This window comes from Bos mutus, chromosome 6, assembly GCF_027580195.1.
Source record: "Bos mutus isolate GX-2022 chromosome 6, NWIPB_WYAK_1.1, whole genome shotgun sequence".
NCBI classification, from domain to species: domain Eukaryota; kingdom Metazoa; phylum Chordata; class Mammalia; order Artiodactyla; family Bovidae; genus Bos; species Bos mutus.
In genome coordinates, this window is record NC_091622.1 from 116,521,429 (window position 1) to 116,541,512 (window position 20,084).

Below are 20,084 nucleotides of genomic sequence, written 5' to 3' on the forward strand. Positions count from 1 at the left end.
CGTCCTTGAACAGGGCCCCGGTTGGCACACTCTGTCCACCCTATGCACCAGCCCACTGTCCTCACGGCATGCAACAGTGATCTTCCCAAAGCTGGCCCCTGACCATGGGCTGGCACTCCTGGGCCTGCCCTGCCGTTCTTCCCCGCCCCAGCCTCACTAGAATGGCACAAGCCCCCAGCAGTTTTGGGGCCTGAGACGAGACCTGTTTCTGACCACGGATTTCCCCACCAGCCCCAGATCCAGACCAGCCAGACAGGAGCCTGGGCGGTGGGGGAAACGGGCTGAATCCTCGCCCTGCAGATATTCTGCAGAAGGAGCCACCCGCCTCCTCTCCATCGCGCCAGCCTCCCTGTCGTTTGTGACCATCTATGCCCAGTTTGTAATGTGGGATCCAGGAGCGCAGGCACGGCGAGGACCTGCACTGGGAGCCCCCTCCACAAAGCTCCCCTGCGAGTTCCGGCTGGGATTCGCCGGCGGGGCCGGCTGGAGCCTGACCTCCGCCCTCCCGGATCGCGGCGGCACGACCAGACAAGGTACCCATCCCCGCCAGCGCTCCTGCTGGCCTGGGACCCCGAGCCACTGGCGCGAATGACTGCTGGGGAGCGGGGCCCGCGGCCAGCACAGGCGGACCCCCTGCGCAGGGCGCGCGGGGCGGCCGGGAGGGCGCCACCTCCCACGTCCCGGCTTGAGGGCCGCCGGGGCCGCGCTCGCGCGGGGCGGCCTCGCCGGCGGCGATTGGGCGCGCGGCCGTGACGTCACCGCGCGCGCGCGCGCTCAGGGGTCTGGCTCCGGGCTCCGGGCTTTCGGTTGAGCCGCCGCCTGGCGCGCGCCCGTGCCGAGTAGCGGGAGCGGGGCGCGCGCCCGGCGCCAGGCTGAGGCGGCTCGCGGGGTTCCCGCGCCCCCTTCCGCGGCCCGCGCCCTCGGCACCCCCGCGGCAGGCCGTTATCCCAGACCCCCGGCCCCGGGGCCCCCGCCCGCCCGCCGGGCCGCCGCCGCCGCCCCGCCCCGCGCGGATTTGAAAAGCCCGGCCGCAGCCCCGCGGGCGCCGCAGCCAATCAGCGGCGCGCACTTTCCCGCGGCTTCTGCGAGGCGGCGGCGGCCCGGCGGCGGCGGCGGCGGGCGGGAGGCGCGGGGCGGGGTCGGCGCCGCGCGCGGAGAGCCTCGGCCTGGCCGCGCTGCGCCCGCCGCCGCCGCCGCCGCCGCCGCCGCCCCCTCCCCTCCCTCGGCCCTGCCTCCCTCCCCCGCGCGGTCCCGGCCCCGGCCCCCTTCCCGGCCGCCGCCGCCGCCGGAGCCGGAGCCGCCGCGCCGGAGAGCCGCCGCCGCCTGAGGATGCGCCGCACAACAGGTCACTGGCGCCGCTGGCCCAACCGCCGCGGGCCTGAGGGGCGGAGGGCTGAGGGGCTGAGGGGCTGAGGGGCTGAGGGGCCGGGCGGGCGCGGCCATGTTGGGCCCGGCGGCCGGCGGCTGCACCTGTGCCGGCCCGACGCGGGCCGGCGGCCTTTGTTCGCTGCGGCGCCGAGCGGGCCGGGCCGGCCTTTGTGAGGCGCGGGTCGGGGCCGGGGCCGGGCGGCGGCGGGAGGGGCGGCCGGGGCCGCGGGGAGGCGCTTTTTTGTCCGCCGAGGCCCCGGTTGACACTCGGGCTACCGGCCGTTGGTCAGCGCGGGCGCCGGGAGCCCCAGGCCTGGCAGGTGGCGGCGCGGGGACCCCGCCCGGGGCTGCCGGCCCTCGGCCGCCCGCGCTCGGCCGGACGGTGGTTCCCTCACGGGGCCCCGGGGGCGCGCGCGATGGAGCGGCCGGGGCCGCCCGGCAGGCTCTGCCCCGCTCGCCAGAGGGCAGTTAAAAAAAATCTCGGCGTTGAAGACACGCGGGTCTCGAGCCCGGGCAGAGGGCACAGGAGCCGGTGCCGCCGGCGTCTGCTCCCCCGGTGTCCGCGCCGGTGCCGGGACGTGAGCGGCCACAGGCTTGACAAGTTAGTGCTGCTGAGGCAGGTGATGAGGGCTCGGGGCGCGTGTGCGCGCGTCCCAGAACCGGGGACCCCCTCGGTTCGGGGGACTTCAGAGCGAGGTTAGGGAAGTTCTTGAGGACTGACAATCCCGCGCTCTAAGGCCTTGACTTTTAAATGACTTAAACGCCGAGATACGTGTTCCCTAATCGCCCAACGACTTAAAAAGTTAACGTTGCCACTGCGCGTTGATAACACAGACCGTCATATTTATGTATTTTAAAATGAGATGGTCGAGATGGAAGATAAGTTAGGAGCCATCTCATTTATGCAGCGCTTTCATTTTCCCAAATGTTTTCCATGTCCTCGTTACATGTGTAAGTGTGACCAGAGCAACATGAAAAAGCACCACTCCAACCAGTAGCTCGGAGGAAACCAGTCGTGGGAGCGCAGCCCTTTCCTGGTGTGCTCCGTGCGTGCTCCGGCGCCCCACCACCGACCGGAGTTCAAATCTAAACTGCCGCCTGGAAGTGAAGAGGACTCAGGCCTTAAGCACGATTACTTTGAGTCATTTCCTTTTCTTTTCTTCCATTTTCTCAGACGCTCCGCAGCCTTCAGTTTTGGGCCAGTGGTTGGTAAAGTGAGTACTTTCTGCACGTTTGTGAGTTTCTGTAAGCTTTTTTTTTCTTTTTTTTAAACTCTGATCTATATAATACAAAAATCCTCGCCTCCTGACTGCATTACTGCAGATCAGGCTGGGCTGGGATTCCAGTGGTGAACATTCCAATTTAAAAGTATCAGAAAAATAACTTTCTGAATTTCAAAAAGTGATGGGCTTGATACTCCCTGGTGGTCCAGTGGTTAAGACTCTTCGCTTCCAGTGCAGGTCCATGGGTTTGATCCCTGGTCAGGGAACTAAGATCCCACATGCTGTGTGGCACTACAAAAAAAAAAAAAAAGGGCAGTTTATTATTCTGTGTGCACATTTGTGATATATATTATGTCTAAACTAACATAATTTGAAATTTATGGAGACACAACAGAACAAAACAGTGAGTTAAACAGGCTACCATATGTGACTACTACGTTTATGGGTTTTATTCCACCGATTTAAACAGGGCTGTTTAAATAGTACCTGCTTAAATGTGAGGACTCAAATGAGGAATAAGTCGGAATTGCGAGACTTACACGTTAGGAATTAGAGATCTTGTGACTTAGGGAAGAGTGGGTCAAGCCTGCCACCTATTCAAATGACCTCTCCTCCTGCAAGTTGTCCAATTAAAAAAAAAAATTTACTTTTGGGCATGCTGGGTCCTTGCTGCTGCTCAGGCCCTTCTCTGGTTGTGGACAGTGGGGGCTACTCTCTAGTTGCGGTGCGTGGGCTTCTTGAAGTGGCCTCGCTTGTGCAGCACAAGTCCGAGGGTCACTCGTTGTGGCACACGGGCTTAGTTGCTCTGCAGCACGTGGGATCTTCCAAGACCAGAGATGGAACCCATGTCTCCTGCTTTGGCAGGCAAATTCTGTACCACTGAGCCACCAGGGAAGCCCCTACAAGTAGTCCAGTTTTAAAAGGCTTACTCATATGGCATAATGTAAACTAACTAGTTACTTCCTTTTTTATGGCTTGACGCTTCAGTTTAAAACAGGTAAAAGTAGGTGAAGTTATATTTACTAAGAAGTGCTGGTGAGGGGATAGAAAACACTAATAAAATGTTGCTATATGAGATTGGGGTTGTCCTTGAGCACACACAAGCATGTGCTCAGGTGAAGCTAAAGTTCCAAATTTATTTTCTCCTGCCATTTTTAATCTAGACAAATAGCCTTTCTCATTAAACAATTCTAAGTAAACATTTAATCAGTGGGAGTTGAAGTTATTAAGCTTTTTACTTACATATTCTGGTATATGGTTTTTGGTTGGTTGATTTTTGTTTTTTGTTTGGATATAATGCTTGGCTATAGAATGTATGCAATTTTGGATAAGCCTCTTAGTCTTCTAAGCTTCACTCCTTGCCCGGCTGCAGTAATTGGGTCCTTGTTCCTCAAATATGTGGTGACCTGTCTTGATCCAGGCCTCTGCATGGACTGGTGTTGTGTGTGGACCACTGCTTGTCTTTTCCTTAAAGTTTTTTTTATTATTTGAATTTTATTTTTGGCTGTGCTGAGTCTTCCTTGCACTTGCACGGGCTGTCTCTAGTTGTGGCTTGCAGGGGCTACTCTCTTTGCGGAGTATGGGCTGTGCGTGCTCAGGCTTTCGTAGTTTGTCACGTAATTTCTCCGAGGCATGTGGAGTCTTCCCGGACCAGGGATCAGACCTGTATCCCCTGCACTGGCAGGTAGGTTCCTAACCACTGGGAAGCCCTGTCCTCCCATTTTGAATACAGAGGACTCAGCCCTTCAGTGGCCTTATGTGACCTTTTTCCCTTTTGGATGAGCTCTGGGAGGTAGGATTCTTACAGTCTCGGGTGATCTGGCCTCTGCTCATGCCTTCCTATGGCAGGCACTCAGTGAGTGCTGAGTAAATGGGCTTATGACTTGGGACAAACAACCCATTTTAATGCCAGCGTGTGGCCTGTTTGCTTCTCTTTTTTTAAGTCCTGGTGAAGCAGAAAGGGCCCTTCTGGAAGTAACTGAATATGGAAAGTAAGGGGCTGGCTTAAGGTCTCCCTGCTTTAATCAGGGAGCCAAGACACTGTTTGCCAGGAAGGCCTGTTTCCTTTCTTTTCCTTTTGTCTTTGTAGCTAACTCAAATGTTAAATAAAAATTAACTGTGAAATATTGCAAGCATATAAGTACAACAAGTAACAGAACAGACCTGTATGTACCACCAGGATGAATCAAGCAGTGACGTTTCTACCGTACCTCTCTCCCTGTCCCTGGGGAAAGTAAAAATATATACAGAAGCAGGAGGTGACATGGAAGTTCCAGAGGATTATGTTTATACTTTGCAAACTGTCTTTATGTGATTTGTTAATTTTGTTTTTAGGAATTGTTATTTAGGGTAAGCACTTTGGGGAGAAAAAGACTCAAATGAGTTACCCCAGCGATTGGTCAGCATTTTGCACTTTTCTGTTGGTTACAGTATAGTGTTTGAAGGAGCTGATTGATTTGATGAGATTTGCTTTGCCAGTTAAAAAATTCAAGATATCTCAAATTAGTATTGTTCTTGAGTCTGTCTTCCAGAAAGCAAAGGGCCAAAGATGAATTTTTCAGAGCGCCTTAATATCTGTAATACGTAATACTTTCAACAAGGTATACAAGGATGGAAATGGCTAAGTGGTGGTTGAGCTGAGTGCCAGCCTGGTGCTCAACAGCCCTAGTGGTGAAACTTCCCTGGTGGATGTGGAGAGAAGAATGTTTTGTCTTCCTGGAAGGAGTTGGAGTTGGGAGCTCAATTTTTAAGTTAACTGGGTTGTCACAGAAAGAATCAATGGTACGAAATAAGTTTGTTATGCTGTTAAGGGTATGTTTCTATCCGTAGTGTTTCACATTGTAATTAATTTTTCACTTGTGTTTGCTGTTGTGTTACGGAGGCTGACAGGTCAGGAAGAGTGTTTCTGACTCCAGCTTTCCTCCCCTCAGTCATCTCTCCGTGCTCTGCCTGTCTTTCTGAAATGCGCTTGTGGTCCTGTGAGAGCCCACTTTTCAGGGATCTCAGGGCCCTTTGGGGTTCAAGACCAATCTCTCACTGCTCTTTCTGCCTTTCACTGCACTTTTTTTTTTTGGCTGTGCTGTGCAACTTGTGGGGTCTCAGTTCCCCAACCGGGAATTGAACCTGGGTCCTCCGCGGTGCAAGCTTGCAGTCCTAACTGCTGGATGGCAGTGGGAGTTCCCTCACTGCACTCCTTAGCTTGATCTCACCTGGTCTTTTCAGCCCTCTGTTGTGGCTGAGCTTTTCCTTGGGCCTCTACTCGGTCAGTTTTACCTCCGCTTTCCCCTGTGACCCTCACACACACACACAGACTCACTCCAGTGCCTATGTGGGCACCACTGGCTTTCCTATGCATTCCTTCTCGTTCAGCTCTCATCGTGCACCTCACTCCTAGAAAGTGGCCCCAGACCCCTGCCTGCCTTGGGAGCCCTCAGGAGTGTGTCTTGAGCTCTGGTGCTTGGCCGGCCCCTTCCCGGCCCGCCCGGCCTCTGTCTCAGCTGCGCTCGCCTCTGGCCTGTGTCAGGCACTGCAGCCACACTTGGCCCCTGGCCCCTGCATCTGCAGTTCCTTCTACTCAGACACCTGCCTGGCTGGCTCTTTACCTGCCTTTAAGTCTTTGCTTAAACTTCCCTTCTCAGGCACCACCCTTGACCCCTGATTTATGATATCCTTTTGCTGTCTGGCCCTACCCGTCTGCCTCCACTTCTTTTGCCTAGCTTGTATCCTCTGACATTCCGGGTGTTTTCCTTATTTGTCTATGTGCCAGACTGCATCAAGAGGTCTATAACAGTGGAGATTTTTCTCCTTTTGGCTTTAACTACTGTCAGGTTCCCAGTGCCTAGAACAGTACCTGAGTGAATGTCAGTCCTTCAATGACTGTATGAAGACTCTCAGCCCCTGTGTGCTGGCCAGTGCGTGAGAAGTGGTGTGGATCGAGGGCAGTGGTGTGACTGTGCTTGCCCTGGTGTGAGGTGGCAAAGGTGGAGGCCCAGGGCAGGTGAGACAGGCCAGGGAGGAAGCTGGTAAGCCAGTGCTCGAGGACGATGGCCTTCCCCAGACCCAGGGAGTCTCCAGGAAGGGTGGACTGACGCAGGAGAGAGGGCCGGCGTGGCCCTCATGGGCTGGGGCAGCGCATGGCACTGAGGGTAAGGGGGGACGGCTGAGTGACCCTAACACTGACATTTCGAAAGATTTGAGAGGGCACCATTTTTGTCTCACTGTAAGCTAGTAAAATGGAAAGTGGGCCTCATTTCTGATTTACCTCGGTACCTTCAAAAAGAAACTGATCTCACCTACCAGCTGAGAGGTGTCCCTGGTGCCTTCCTATTCATAGAGGAGGAAGCCCTTGGTGTTGGGCGTGGTGTGAAGGCCCTGTGTTTTCCTGAGGTCTTCACTGGCGGGCCCCTTGCAGCTGCTCTGAGGTCTCATCGCCATGCTGCTGCCCCCAGGATGAGCCGCGCTCTGTCGCGTGGCTCCCTCCGTCCCCTTTCCCCGCCGGTGCTGCCAGCGCTGTATCCACGGCACTTGGGATGCTCCCAGGTTGGCTGTTCCTCTGAGCGCCAGGCCCTGTCCTGGCAGCACATGGCTTGAGCTCTCACCCTTCATGTCTCCAGGTTCTGAGTTTTTCAGGGTGAGCTCTAAGTTGTCTTCTGGGCTTCAAGCGGCGCCCAGTGTTAACTGAGAGTTAACTCGTGGAGATGTTCATGCTTTCGAGTCTTCTGTTATCCCGAAGATGTGTGTGTGTGTGTGTGTGTGTGTGTGTGTGTGTGTATATGGCTGTGCTGGATCTTAGTTGTGCCAGGGGGGAATTTTTTTTTAAGTTGTGGCATATGGAATCTAGTTCCCTGACCAGGGATCAAACCCAGGCCCCCTGCATTGGGAGCTTGGAGTCTTAGCCACTAGACCACCGGGGAAGTCCCCTAAAGATTTTTATTTAATAAAAATTGAATTCCTGGGTTTTTACAATTAAAGTGTGTGTTAGAAATAAGAGCTTCCTGGAAGTTCCCTGGTGGTGTGGTGGTTAGGACTGCCCGGTTGCCCTGCTGAGGGCCTGGGTCCAGTCCTTCCCTGGGGAACCAAGATCCCCCAGGGCGCACAGCAGAAAAAGAAAAGAAGAAATAAGAGCCTTCTGTTCGCATCCCCCCAAAGATTGGAAGTCGGTGCCATCTGTGCAGAGTGGCTCCCCCTGTGTCTTAGGGCAGCAAATCTTTGTTCCCTCCTCTCACTGAATCCTCACAGCAGGAAGCTGAATCCCAGAGATGTTAAGTACTGACCCAGAGTCACAGGCTATAAGTGCTGGACCTCCTGCAGGGCCTGACCTCTGCTTCTGTGCTCTGGGAACTCATTGTTCTGCCTCTCAGGGGACATTTGAACATCAGACCGTCTAGACAGGAATAGGAGGATGGGCTGTTATATTTCGTTAGTATGGCCATGTACTTCTGGTGGCATTCCTCCATTCATGGAGAATTAGGAAATTAGCTGTGTTCCATTGATGAGCCAGAACTCGTGTCCTTGCTCCCCTGGACTTGACAGACCTGTGAGGGGGCTGAAATGGGAGAGATGGTGGACAGAAGACTACATCTTTGAAAAATCTGTGAAACTGTCTTGCTCAATAACCGAACCTGAAAACTGATCAGGCCTTTGGTCCCATAAGCACTCACCAGGAGATCCGGGGTGGGGAAAGGAGCACAGGAGGCTGCGCTGCAGGGTCGCCGTTTGGCTGAGGACGAGCGGCCCTGCAGGACTGGCGACAGGCCTCCTCCACCGGAGAAGAAGGGGAGTGTGGGCCATGCAGGCTCCTGGAGGCACCGTGGCCGGTCGCCCTCCCACAAAGGGGCTGTGTGTCTCCCGGGCAGGCCAGTTAGGTGGGGGTGAGGCGGAGCGCGACTTGTGTGTTTGTGACAGTGGAACGCTGCCTCGGTTTCTCATTCAGGAGCTTTCCTGTTTTCAGCTGTTACAGTGGTTTTGTTTAAGAAAGGAATTAGTGTCATGTAGAGCCACATACAGAATTTGTCAAGAAGTGCCCCATCGTCTGGGGCTTGCTTCCCGGTTGTGTGGCGAAGGAGCAGCTGGGCCGGCTGGCCTGGGCGCTGGCGGCACACGGAGCGGGTTCGTGCATTTGTGGCCTCCATGACAGAGGGGGAAAGTCGTGAAGGAGACTTGCTGCAGACTCTGCTGCACCTGGTCCGTCTGTACATCCACAGGGCATCACGCCTGCCTGGGGGCTGAGGCGCGTACAGAGCGTGGAAGAGGGCCCGGGGTCGGGTGGTGAGGGCTCTAGAAGAGGGCACGCCGGCAGAGGGCCCGTGGCAGGAGAGGGCCGAAGGTCAGAGGGGAGGGCGCTGAGTGCAGAGCAGGCTGTGGGGCGGGGGCCGCTCTCGAGGCTGCACGGAGCGTTTTCATCTGCAGAGGAGCGTGAGGCCTGGCGGGTTCAGGCGGGCTCAGGCGGGCGTGTGAGGGTGGGCGATGCGCCTCTGTTTGCTTTGGAAAGCGCGTTTCTCAGGGTCATCTGTGAGCTGGTGGGGGGAGGATCGGGGCGAGGCCATGGGAGGTGGCCTCTGTGTGCTGGCTGTCTGCGTTAGTCTCCCCAGCTGTCTCTCTGAGTGCCCCATGGGACTGGGCAGACTGCCCCCCTTGAAATTGGGTGTGGCTTCGTGGTTTGCTTTGGACAGTGGAAAGGGACACGTGACCTTTGACTGGAGCCCTGAGAGCCGAGTGCTTGGTTACGTTCCCGTGCCCCTGCTCCTGGTGGCAGCGCACAGGTACACGTTCCGGGCGAGAAGGAAGCCTCGGGGTGAGCCAGGTCGCTGCCCGGTAACTTGGTCCTCCAGACCTGGTCCCCAGACTGGCCGCGTGGGCCACCCCGGACCATCTTAGAAGCACGGGCTGGGGCCCACCTTCTGCCTCCCGAGGCCTGAGCTCTGGGGCAGGTGGCCACCTTCGCAGGGTGCCTGAGCCCACCGCGCTGAGGACTGTGCCTGGAGTTCCCCAAAGGCCCAGCGCTCAGGCCTGGCGTAGCCCTGCTGAGGGGCGCGGGTTCTGCAGAGGAGTCAGCGGGAAGGGCCTACAGTCAAGCCACGAGGCCCGTGGGTTGTGGGGAGGGTGTCAGTGACCCCTGAGTTTCTGACAAAGCCAGACAGCAGCCCATTCACTGTCCAAGCAAGATCTATTCTTGTGAGATTTCATTTACTTGGGTTTCGAGGTTTAGAAACAAGGACAAGGCTAAAGAGGAATTTTTAAAACTGTCGTCGATGCCCTCACCCCCAGATCAGTTTCTCCGGGGCACCCACACTGTCACTGCCCTTTCTCTCTGGACTCCCGGCTTGCTGTCCCCCACCTGCCCTGCCTGCGAGTGGAGGCTCCTTGCTGGCGGCCCTCGCCCCTGCTCCCCACAGTGCCCCAAGGACAGCGCCACCTGGACGCCTTTGATGGGCACTGAGAACCCTGGGCACGTCCGTGTGGGGCAGCTTGCTCTGGGCCCACAGGGGTCCCGTCTGTGTGACTCGGAGCCTGGGCCCTGCCCAGTGTGGGGTGCCAAGATCTCCGACTGCTCTGTGGCTGGGGTCCTGGGGCGGGAGCACTGGCCGGCTTCAGGCTCTTTGCTCTTCCTCAGGTGCGAGGCGGGGGCCTGGGGGAGCAGTGCCCGCAGGGGAGCTCAGGGAGACCCCGAGGGCGCGCCCCTGAGGGTTCCCCTCTTTATTATGCATCAGAAATTGTCCCTGATTGCGGAAGACCCCTTGGGATTAGGCCTCATGTTGACAGTTTACGGATTCTCTTCTGTTGAGTTCTGAAATCTGTATAAAAAAGTATTTATTTCTTTAAGTTCAGCTTCTTTCACTTCTTTGAAGATGTGACCGGTGTTCTGTTTGTGCAGCGCGGAGGCTGAGCCTGTGTGCATGTCTCAGGCCCTGGGTGCTCACAGCAGCCCTGTCGGCAGAGGGCCCGAGCCGCTCCGTCTTCGGCCGGTGCCCCAGGCCTGGCGCCCCCTCCCCTCCCCTCCCTCTGTGAGTTCCCAGCACGGGAATGAGGTAACAGAAACAGTTGTGGATTCCAGCTTAGAGTTTGTGGAAAGCTGCTTTTCAAGGGCATGTGGTTCCTTGACGGATTGTCAAGGTGAACAGTGAGCTAAAGCGGCTCTGGTGGTTTGATCAGGACGTCCCTGGGGGCCAGGGGCTCGGACTCGGCCCGCCCAGTGCCGGGGCCTCGGACGTTCCTGGTCCGGAGCGGCACCCCACACGCTGCACCTGGAGATCCGCCTGCTGCAGCAGAGCTGGTGCAGCCAGAACATTTATCTCTTGTAATCAGAATACATTTCATGAAAAATTTGTATGAATCAGAAAAGTGGGAGGAAACTTAGATAACTAATCTTACCAACCAAATGTTTAGGGATATATTTCCTGTTTGCTTTTCATTCATCAAACTGAACCAGGTGCCCTAAAGACAGTTCCCTCTGTGAGGGTCAGAACGAGATGCAGCAGTCTAGGTGACTATTCCAAGGAGACAACTGCTTTGCTCTTTCAACTGTTTCTTATATCTATCTAAAAAAAAACTTGCCTATCTTACAGAGTTGAGAACTTTGAGTTTTGTGTGTTATGTGTTCAGTTCTATCTTCAAGAGATAAGAATTTAGTGTTCTTTCCGCCCCACTTCCCCTTCCCCGGTCTTCCGAGTCCAGTGGTGTCCGGCTGTCTGCGCCTTGCTGATGAGCTGTTCCAGAGAGCTGTGGCTGAGAGCACAGCGGTGTGTGTGTTTACAGTCTCGCCTGTCACTGCTGGCGTGCTGTCGGTCTGCGTCACTCCCAAGGTGCCCGGTGCCGGGGGCTGTTGGCCCCGGTCCGCCATGCTCCCCGGCTGGGGCCACCCTTGAGGCAGCTTGGGCCTCCTCACAGCATGGTGGCTGCTTCCTGCCGCAGGAAGTGAAGCTGCCCATCCTTTTGCTTATTTCTTGGTTGCACCACGTGGCTTGTGGGATCTCAGGTCCACTGCCTGGGCTTGAAACTGGCCCACGGCAGTGGAAGCCCGAAGTCCTAACCACTCAGCCGTCAAGGAGCTCCCCTGCGGACAAGCCTTTTATTTATTTATAAAAACACTTAAAAAAAAAAGGATGTGTTTGATCTATTTGTTTTTTGACTGTGTGGCACGCAGGATCTTAGTTTCCCCAGCCAAGGATTGGACCCGTGCCCCGCAGGGGAAGCCCAGAGGCGTAACCCCTGGGCCACCAGGGGAGCCCTGCCAGTCCTTTCGGAGGTGAGGCCAGCTCTAGCCTGACATCGCTCTTGCTGTGTGCAGTTGGGAGCAGCCACAGGCCTGGGCGAGGATCAAGGATGTGGAGAAATAGACTTTATCTCTTGGTGGGGGGATGACAAAGAATTTTTGGCCATCTTTAATATGCCACAGGTTTTGTTTGACTTTTTTTTTTTTTTTTAAATTATTTTAATTGGAGATTAATTATTTTACAATATTGTGGTTTTTTTGCCATATGTTGACATGAATCAGCCATGGGTATACATGTGTCCCCCCATAATCCCCCTCCCACCTAATATACCACAGTTTTAACAGTTTTTACTTACTTTAAAAATTTTGTTTTGTGTTTTAGCTGCACTGCAAGACTTGTGGGATCTTGGTTCTCTGACCAGGGATTAAACCTGGCAGTGAAAGTGCAGATTCCTAATTGCTGGACCACCAGGGAGTTCCAACAATTTTTGGTTTGAATGAATATTTATTAATTGTTACATTGTTTAGCTGAACACAATTTTCCTAGTGAAAAAAAATTTTTTTTTTGTCTATTTGCTTAGTTTTCCATGCATCTGTTACTAATGCAGGCTCAGGTTTTCCAGATCAGTTGTGTAAAAAGCCTTTTGAGATGGTCAGTTACGCGTTTTTCCCTCGGGGAGCCTGTCTGCTGGAACTGTTTGTCTTCTTGCTCCAGACGGGGCTTCCTAGACGTGTGCCACGGCTGCAGGCACTTTGTCTTCTGCGGGAGACCACTCACCCCTTAGGTCTCATGTCTTCCAAGGTTTGCCATCATGTTTTGGTGGTACGTCTTTTGGGGGGTTATCTCAGAAAGTGTGGGAGGCAGCGTTAAATTTTAGAGACCTTGCATGCCAAAATGATCTGTTCTGTGTTTAAACTTGATGATAGCTTGTCTAGATACGTAATTTAGATTGAAAATAGCTTCTCTCAAAAAACTGAAGATGGGAATTCCCTGGTGGTGTAGTGGTTAGGACGCCTTGCTGTCACTGCTGAGGGCATGAGTTCAATCCCTGGTCAGGGAAATAAGATCCCACAAGCTGAGCAATGTGGCCAAAAATGAAAATAGCTGAAAAATCTGACGATACTGCTTTGTTATTCGGGGGTTTTTCATGAGTGTTTCCTTTTTTAAGATAACTGATGCTGGCCTGTCACCTACCTTCACCCCAAACCACGTGGTCTCTTTTGTGTTCATCCTGTGGAGTGCTCAGTGGGTCTTTTCAACCTCTTGATTCTGGGCATCTTATTTCTTTGCTGATGTTTAGAAATCTTGACTCCACTTGTTTATATTTCCCCCAGCTTTATTATGGTGTAATTGACAAGTAAAATCTTCAGTTTTCAGTGTGCAGTGTCTAGGGGTGTGACAGGCAGCTCTCCGTGGGGTTGAGAGTGTCATCATGTGTCTGTGAGGTGATGGGCGTTCACTGAACTTAGCGTGGAAATCATTTCCTTGTGTACATCAGAATCATCGTGCCATACACCTTCAGCTTACACAGCGTGTGTGCGTGCTCAGTCGCGTCCCACTCTTCGTGACCCCTGGACTGTAGCCCACCAGGCTTCTTCATCCATGGCATTTTCCGGCCCAGAATACTGGATTAGGGTGCCATTTCCTGCTCCCGGGGATCTTCCCAAAGTCTCTTGTGTCTCCTGAATTGGCAGGTGGATTCTTTACAACTGTGCCATCTGGGAAGCCCTGAAATTTATACAGTGCTGCATGACTGCATGCATCTCAATAAAACTGGAAAAGAAAAGGAATTAGGACTGAAAAAATTGTGTACAATGTAAGGATTTGATCCACCATATGCACTGTGAAGTGGTCACTCTATAATCAACTTAACACATCTGTCTCCTCTCTTAGTTCCCTTTTGTGTGTGGGGGTGAGCATGCTTCACATTTTCTCTCCCAGCAAGTTTCGAGTACGAAGCCCGCTCTTCTGATTATAGTCCCTGGACTGTGTGTCTTTAGAACTTGCTCACCTCACAAACGAACGTCTGTCCCTTTGGCAGTACCTCTCGGTCTCTCCTGCCCCTCAGCCTCTGGCAACCAACCGCCCATTCTACTCTCTGCTTCTACGAGTGTGACTTTTATTTTACATTTCACGTAAAAGTGAGAGCATGCAACGTTTTAATAGAGCGTCCTCTGGGCTGATCCATGTGCAGATGGCAGAATTTCATTTTTAATGCCTGAATAATATTCCACCATATGCATAAGCCCCCTCCTTTTTTTTGGCCACTCTGTGTGACATGCAGGATCTTAGTTTTCCCACCAGGGATTAAACCCTGGCCACCTGCATTGGGAGCATGGAGTCTTAGCCACTGGACCACCAGGGAGGTCCCTAAAGCCCATTTTCTTTTTCCATTTGTCTCTGCGCGTGGACTGTTGGGAGTGATGCTGCAGAACGTGAATCTGTGGATGTGTCTTCAGTGTCTGGGCTCATTTCTGTCTGGTGCGTCCTCAGAGGTGGGCTTGCTGCGTCCCACAGCAGCTCCGGTTTCCATTCCTGAGGAATCTGTTCTCTCTTCGCAGTCGCTGCACCGGCTTACATGCCCACCAGCAGTGCGCAAGGGCTCCCTTTTCCCTGTGGCCTCACTAACGCTTGTGATCTCTTTTTGATGATAGCCATTCTGACAGGTATGAGGTGGAGGCTCATTATGGTTTCATTTGCGCTTCCTGAGCATCTTTTCCTGTGCCTGTTGCCCATCTGTATGCCTTCTGTGGAGGAATGTCAGTTCAGGTCTCTTTCAGAATTTTAAAAATCTTGTGTTTCTGGAACTTGTGCCACATGGATGTTTCGTTAGCGTGGTCTTCAGATTTTTTCCTTTTTCTGCCCCGTGCTGCTTCCTTCCTGCCCCTTCCTCATTTACTTTCCTGTTTCCTTAGGTTTCCTCTTCCTCCTCCCCTCATCTTTCTTCTCCTTCCATCTCCTTTCCTGCCTCCATCCCTCCTTTCTCCTGCTCTGGCAGTTCTGTAGGGACCATGGTATCTGGGTCTCTCTGTTTGTCCCCTTAGTGGTTGTGGAATGCAGTTACAAAGAGAGCAGTGATTTTTAAATTATTTTGGAAATATTTTTACATTTTCACAATGTTCCTTTAAAAATCGAAAGAAAAACTATAAATAGATAATATGTTCACATGCTTCAGAGTTGAAAAGTTTAGTGTGAAAAGTCTCTCCACTGCCGTGTCCCCAGCCACCTAACCTCCTCCTGGAGGCGCCCAGGCTCCAGGGTGGCCCGAGCGAGCTGAGGACAAGTATGTGTGCTTGGCGGGTTCTCTCTTTCCCTCTAGTGTGTTCCTCTAGATTCCTAGCTTTCTTTTGCTTTTACAGGTTCTCTCTTTCCCTCTAGTGTGTTCCTCTAGATTCCTAGCTTTCTTTTGCTTTTACATTTTTATCTCTCAAGTTAAATTTTCCCCAGATGCCTAATGGCCCTCGATGCAGGCCCGCTGTTGAGATGGAGGTCCAGGAGCTGATGACGGGGCTCTGGGTGGGGGCTTCGCCGAGGGCCGATGGGTCGGGACCCACCGGCAGGGTCCTGGCAGGTGGCCTCAGCGGGCTGTTTTGCAGTCTGCCGCCTGGAGCGCCCGCTCCAGTGCTCCCGTCCTTTGAGTGCGCTCCACTTCTCCCACTGGCTGCCAGGCTATGGGTGGGGCGGTTGGGACTTTGGTCTTCAGACTTCGGGCCCCCAGTGTTGTGTAGCACATGCCCCTGCTATTATGCCTTGTAAGGCATATTTTAGAGGGAAAATAGGAAATACCTTACAGATATGTGAATGATACATCTTAATATGATGATGCCTTTCCTACTCAACAAAAGATTTGATAGTTTAAAAATTAACATAAAATTAATCAGTTAAGCTCTTTTGAAGTATATAATTGGGTGGTTTTTTTTTAGTACATTGTCAGTACAGTGTTAATGCAACCATCACCACTATCTAAATCCTGAATATTTTTGTCGCCCCAGTAGGAAGCCCGGTGCCTGCTGAGCAGTCACCCCTCCTTCCTGCGTGTCCCCAGCCACCACTCTCCTTTCTGTCTCTGGACTCTCCTGTTCTAGACGTGCTGTAGAGACAGAGTCGTGTGGTAAGTGGCTTTCTGTGACTGGCTTCTTCAGCTCTGCGGTGTTTCTGAAGCCTTGAGGTTTGTCTGTGTTATGGCATGTGTCAGTATTTCATTTTTATGACTGAAAGTCCTATTGTACGGCAGGGTCCACTTTTTCCCCCGCCAGGTGGCTTGTGGGATCTCAGTTCCCCCAGCCAGGTGTCACACCTGGGCCCCCAGCAGGAGAAGCATGGGGTCCTAACCGCTGGACACCAGCAGAGTCCAGATCACTTCTGATCTCATCTGTTTATCAGTTGTTAGGACATTGGGTTGTTTTTTTTTCCTTTTGAAAAATAATTTTGTGAAAATTCTTGTACAAGTTTTTGTATGAATATATGTTTTTAGTTCTCTCTTGGGTAGATTCTAGGAGTTGGATTGCTGGTTCGCGTGGCAGTTGAGGGACTTCTTGATTGTTCCCAGCTTCAGCTGCTCTATTTTCCATCCCTGGCAGAGTGCGAGGGGTCCCGAGATTTGCCGCTCTGCACAGAGACAAGAGGACAAGCAGGCCTGGGGCCGGAGGCAGCGCCAGCCTGAGTGTCCACGCAAGGCTAGGGATGGGCCACAGGCAGAGAGCGCCCGGGTGGCTGTGCCCAGGGCTGGCTCGAGCTGGCCTGTGCGCCAAGCTTCTCTGAAGTGAGCACAAAACAAGGAGCAGGTCCGTTACAAAGGCCTTACTGTCTGCAGAAGGAGCAAAACTTTTGCTGTGAGTGAGTTCTCCGTTCTGTAAACTAAAGCCTCTCAGTAGAGAGTCTGGCAGAGTGACGAGCTGCTGGGTCCTCAGTCCCTGTTCTGTAGCAGATTCCATGCTGATCCCGCTGCTCCACACGGAGTTTTTTGCCCTGAGACTGGAGGTCCTATGGTCATTGTGCGGAGGCAGCACCAGTCTGTTCCAGGGAGACTTGTGCAAACGCTGGAAAGCAAGGCAGTGTCAGGGAGTGTGTGCGCGCTTCCGTTGTGCTCGCAGACTTGACTTTTCCATTTAAGTCTCTCTTCTGCTTCCGGACAAGTGACGAGCTTGGTGCCTCTCTGGGTTCTGGGGGAGGCCTGCCTGCTGTCCGGCACTGAGCCTGCCCCTGGGGACTCGGCTCAGCGTCGCAGCATGGGCTCCGCAGGCTGCAGCTGCACCTGGAGCTCCAGGAGGGCGGGTGCGGCGGCCTCCTGAGCGCAGGGAGGACACTCTTCTGCCGCCCTTCCACCCTCCCCCAGGCCTTCCCTTCCCCTCTCCCCGTCTGTGCCTTAGACCCTCCGTCTCCCCCTCTGGAATATCAGCTCCCCAGGAACAAGGTGTGTGCTCTGTTTACCGCCCTGCTTCCGCATGTTGGAAAGGGGCCTGTGCGCACTGGCTGGTTCTAAACCATGTCGTGTCATCCGGGCACTTCTTTGGAGAGTGGTGCTTTTCCCTTCATCGTGGACACCCCTCCTCTGTTCCATGTGGCCTCCCCAGCTGCTTGCCATGCCAGCGCCGGCAGTGGAGCATCTGTGACGTGCATGGAGTGGGTTACGCCGTCTTCAGAGCTTGTTCCACAAGGCTGCACGGTGATGCTTGGCTCCCCATGGAAAACCATTCGTCACTCTGAGCTGTTAGTTTCTGCTTTAACTAACACGTTTTTGGTTTTCACTGTAAGGGCATCAGGGTTTTCTTTCCTTTTATAACGACTGTATGTTGCATTTTGTTTTTAGACATTTTAAAAGGGAAAGGCTTTGTAGACGAGAGGTGCCCTAAGCCGCCAGCCTCCCTGCAGCAGCAGCAGTAGCAGCTTGCCTCTTGGAGAGGTGACTCTTCCCTTCAGCTTCCCCACGTTCGCTCTGCTGACCCACTCCTCTGTTGTCTTTGTCCTCGTAAATTGACCCTTCGTTTGTAATTCTTTTTTGAAAGTACTTACTTATTTACCTGGCTGCGTCAGATCTTTGCCGCGTCGTGGGGGTCTTTTGCTTTGGCGCGCAGACCCCGGCTGCGGCACGTGGGCTGCGCGGCTGTGCTGTGTGAGCTCTGTCGGCCTGCGGCCTGCTGGGAGTTAGTCCCCCCGGTCTCCCCTGCGTTGCACGGCAGACTCTTAACTGCCGGACCACCAGGGAAGTCCCTGAGATGCTTGGCTGTCGTTTCAGTTGGGGTTTCTGTAAGGAGCGTAAGTAAATGTCAGAAAGGAAGCCTCGCATTTTTTTAAATACAAAAGTGGTTTTAGAATTACCACTCCCCCTATTTTCTGCGTCCTGTGTTTTCCCTCTGGGTTTGTGTTTTTGCTCTAGTATGTCTTTTAGCATTTCTTTTGTGGAAGGAATATGTATATTAAACTCCCTTAGTTTTCACATGTCTGAATATACACTTTGGCTCATGCTTGGTAATAATTTAGATTAGAAATTCTCTCTTCCCTGAGCACTTTGCAGAGGCTCCGCCATCTGCTCCTCTCAGTTGAGGCTGCACAAAGCCTGTTTCCGTTCCTCTCCTCGTGCTGAAGTCTATCCATTAACTTATTCTTTATGGGGACTTAGGTGTGAAGATTTTCTTTTTTGTCCTTCATATTCACAAAAGTATGTGTTTAGGTATTGATTTGTTTCTCTTTATCTTGCTCAGAACCCTGGTGCCCTTTTTAATCTGAATACTTAAGTTTTGTTTCATCTCTGGAAAAATTTCCATCATTATCTTTTTGAAAACTGCCTTTCCCAGATCCTTCCTAGTTTCTCCTGGAACTCCAGGGGAATGTAAACTCCCTGAAAGCAGAATGTTCTTCACATGTGTATGTGTGCAAAAAATTGGCATCTTAACCGTCATTACATGCACAGTTCAGGGGTATTAAGTACATCCGCATTATTGTGCACCCATTACTGCCACCTGCTTCAGAGCTTTCCCATCTTGTGAGACGGAAACTGTTTTCCAATTGAACACCAGCTCTTCATTCTCTTTTCCCCATTGCCTTGCAAGCTGCTTTCTATCAGTACTTCCTGTCTCTATGAATTTGATTACTCTCGGGACCTCATAAAAGTGCAGTCAGGGAGTTCCCTGGTGGTCCAGTGGTTCAGTTCAGTTCAGTCGCTCAGTCGTGTCTGACTCTTTGCGACCCCATGGACTTCAGCACGCCAGGCCTCCCTGTCTATCACCAACTCCCGGAGCTTCCTCAAACTCATGTCCATGGAGTCGGTGATGCCATCCAACCATCTCATCCTCTGTCGTCCCCTTTTCCTCCTGCCTCCAATCTTTCCCAGCATCAGAGCCTTTTCAGATGAGTCAGTTCTTTGCATCAGGTGGCCAAAGTATTGCAGTTTCAGCTTCAGCATCAGTCCTTCCTATGAATATTCAGGGTTGATTTCCTTCAGGATTGACTGGTTTGATCTCCTTGCAGTCCAAGCAACTCTCAAGAGTCTTCTCCAACACCACAGTTCAAAAGCATCAATTCTTGTGCTCAGCTTTCCTTATAGTTCAACTCTCACATCCATATATGACCACTGGAAAAGCCATAGCTTTGACTAGATGGTCCTTTGTTGGCAAAGTAATGTCTCTGCTTTTTAATATGCTGTCTAGGTTGGTCATAGCTTTTCTTCCAAGGGGCAAGCGTCTTTTCATTTTATGGCTGCATTCACCATCTGCAGTGATTCTGGAGCCCAAGAAAATAAAATCTGTCACTGTTTCCATTGTTTCCCCATCTATTTGCCATGAAGTGATGGGACCAGATGCAATGATCTTAGTTTTCTGAATGTTGAGTTTTAAGCCAACTTTTTCACTCTCCTCTTTCACTTTCATCAAGAGGCTCTTTAGTTCTTCACTTTCTGCCATAAGGGTAGTGTCATCTGCATTTCTGAGGTTATAGATATTTCTCCTGGCAATCTTGATTCCAGCTTGTGCTTCTTCCAGCCCAGCACTTCTCATGATGTACTCTGCATGTAAGTTAAATAAGCAGGGTGACAAGATACAGCCTTGACGTACTCCTTTTCCTATTTGGAACCAGTCTGTTGTTCCATAGTCAGTTCCAACTGTTGCTTCTTGGCCTGCATACAGATTTCTCAAGAGGCAGGTCAGGTGGTCTGATATTCCCATCTCTTGAAGAATTTTCCACAGTTTGTTCTGATCCACACAGTCAAAGACTTTGGTGTAGTCAATAAAGCAGAAATAGATGTTTTTCTGGAACTCTCTTGCTTTTTCTATGATCCAGTGGATGT

General features: G+C 52.6%; 1 protein-coding gene across 9 annotated transcripts in view; it reads left to right on the forward strand.

Moving 5' to 3' along the window:
- The first annotated feature begins 1,136 nt into the window (after positions 1-1,136).
- Positions 1,137-20,084, forward strand: part of NSD2 (nuclear receptor binding SET domain protein 2) — a 77,323-nt gene continuing 58,375 nt past the window's right edge. For 3 of the 9 annotated variants that reach the window (XM_070372876.1, XM_070372883.1, XM_070372884.1), the window contains exons 1-3: positions 1,137-1,345; positions 2,543-2,582; positions 15,796-15,914. The gene's annotated coding sequence lies outside the window, so the exon portion shown is untranslated. Of the gene's footprint in view, positions 1,346-2,542; positions 2,583-5,356; positions 5,373-15,795; positions 15,915-20,084 lie in introns of those variants that run through there. The other 6 variants (XM_070372877.1, XM_070372882.1, XM_070372880.1 and 3 more) reach the window with 6 other exon arrangements.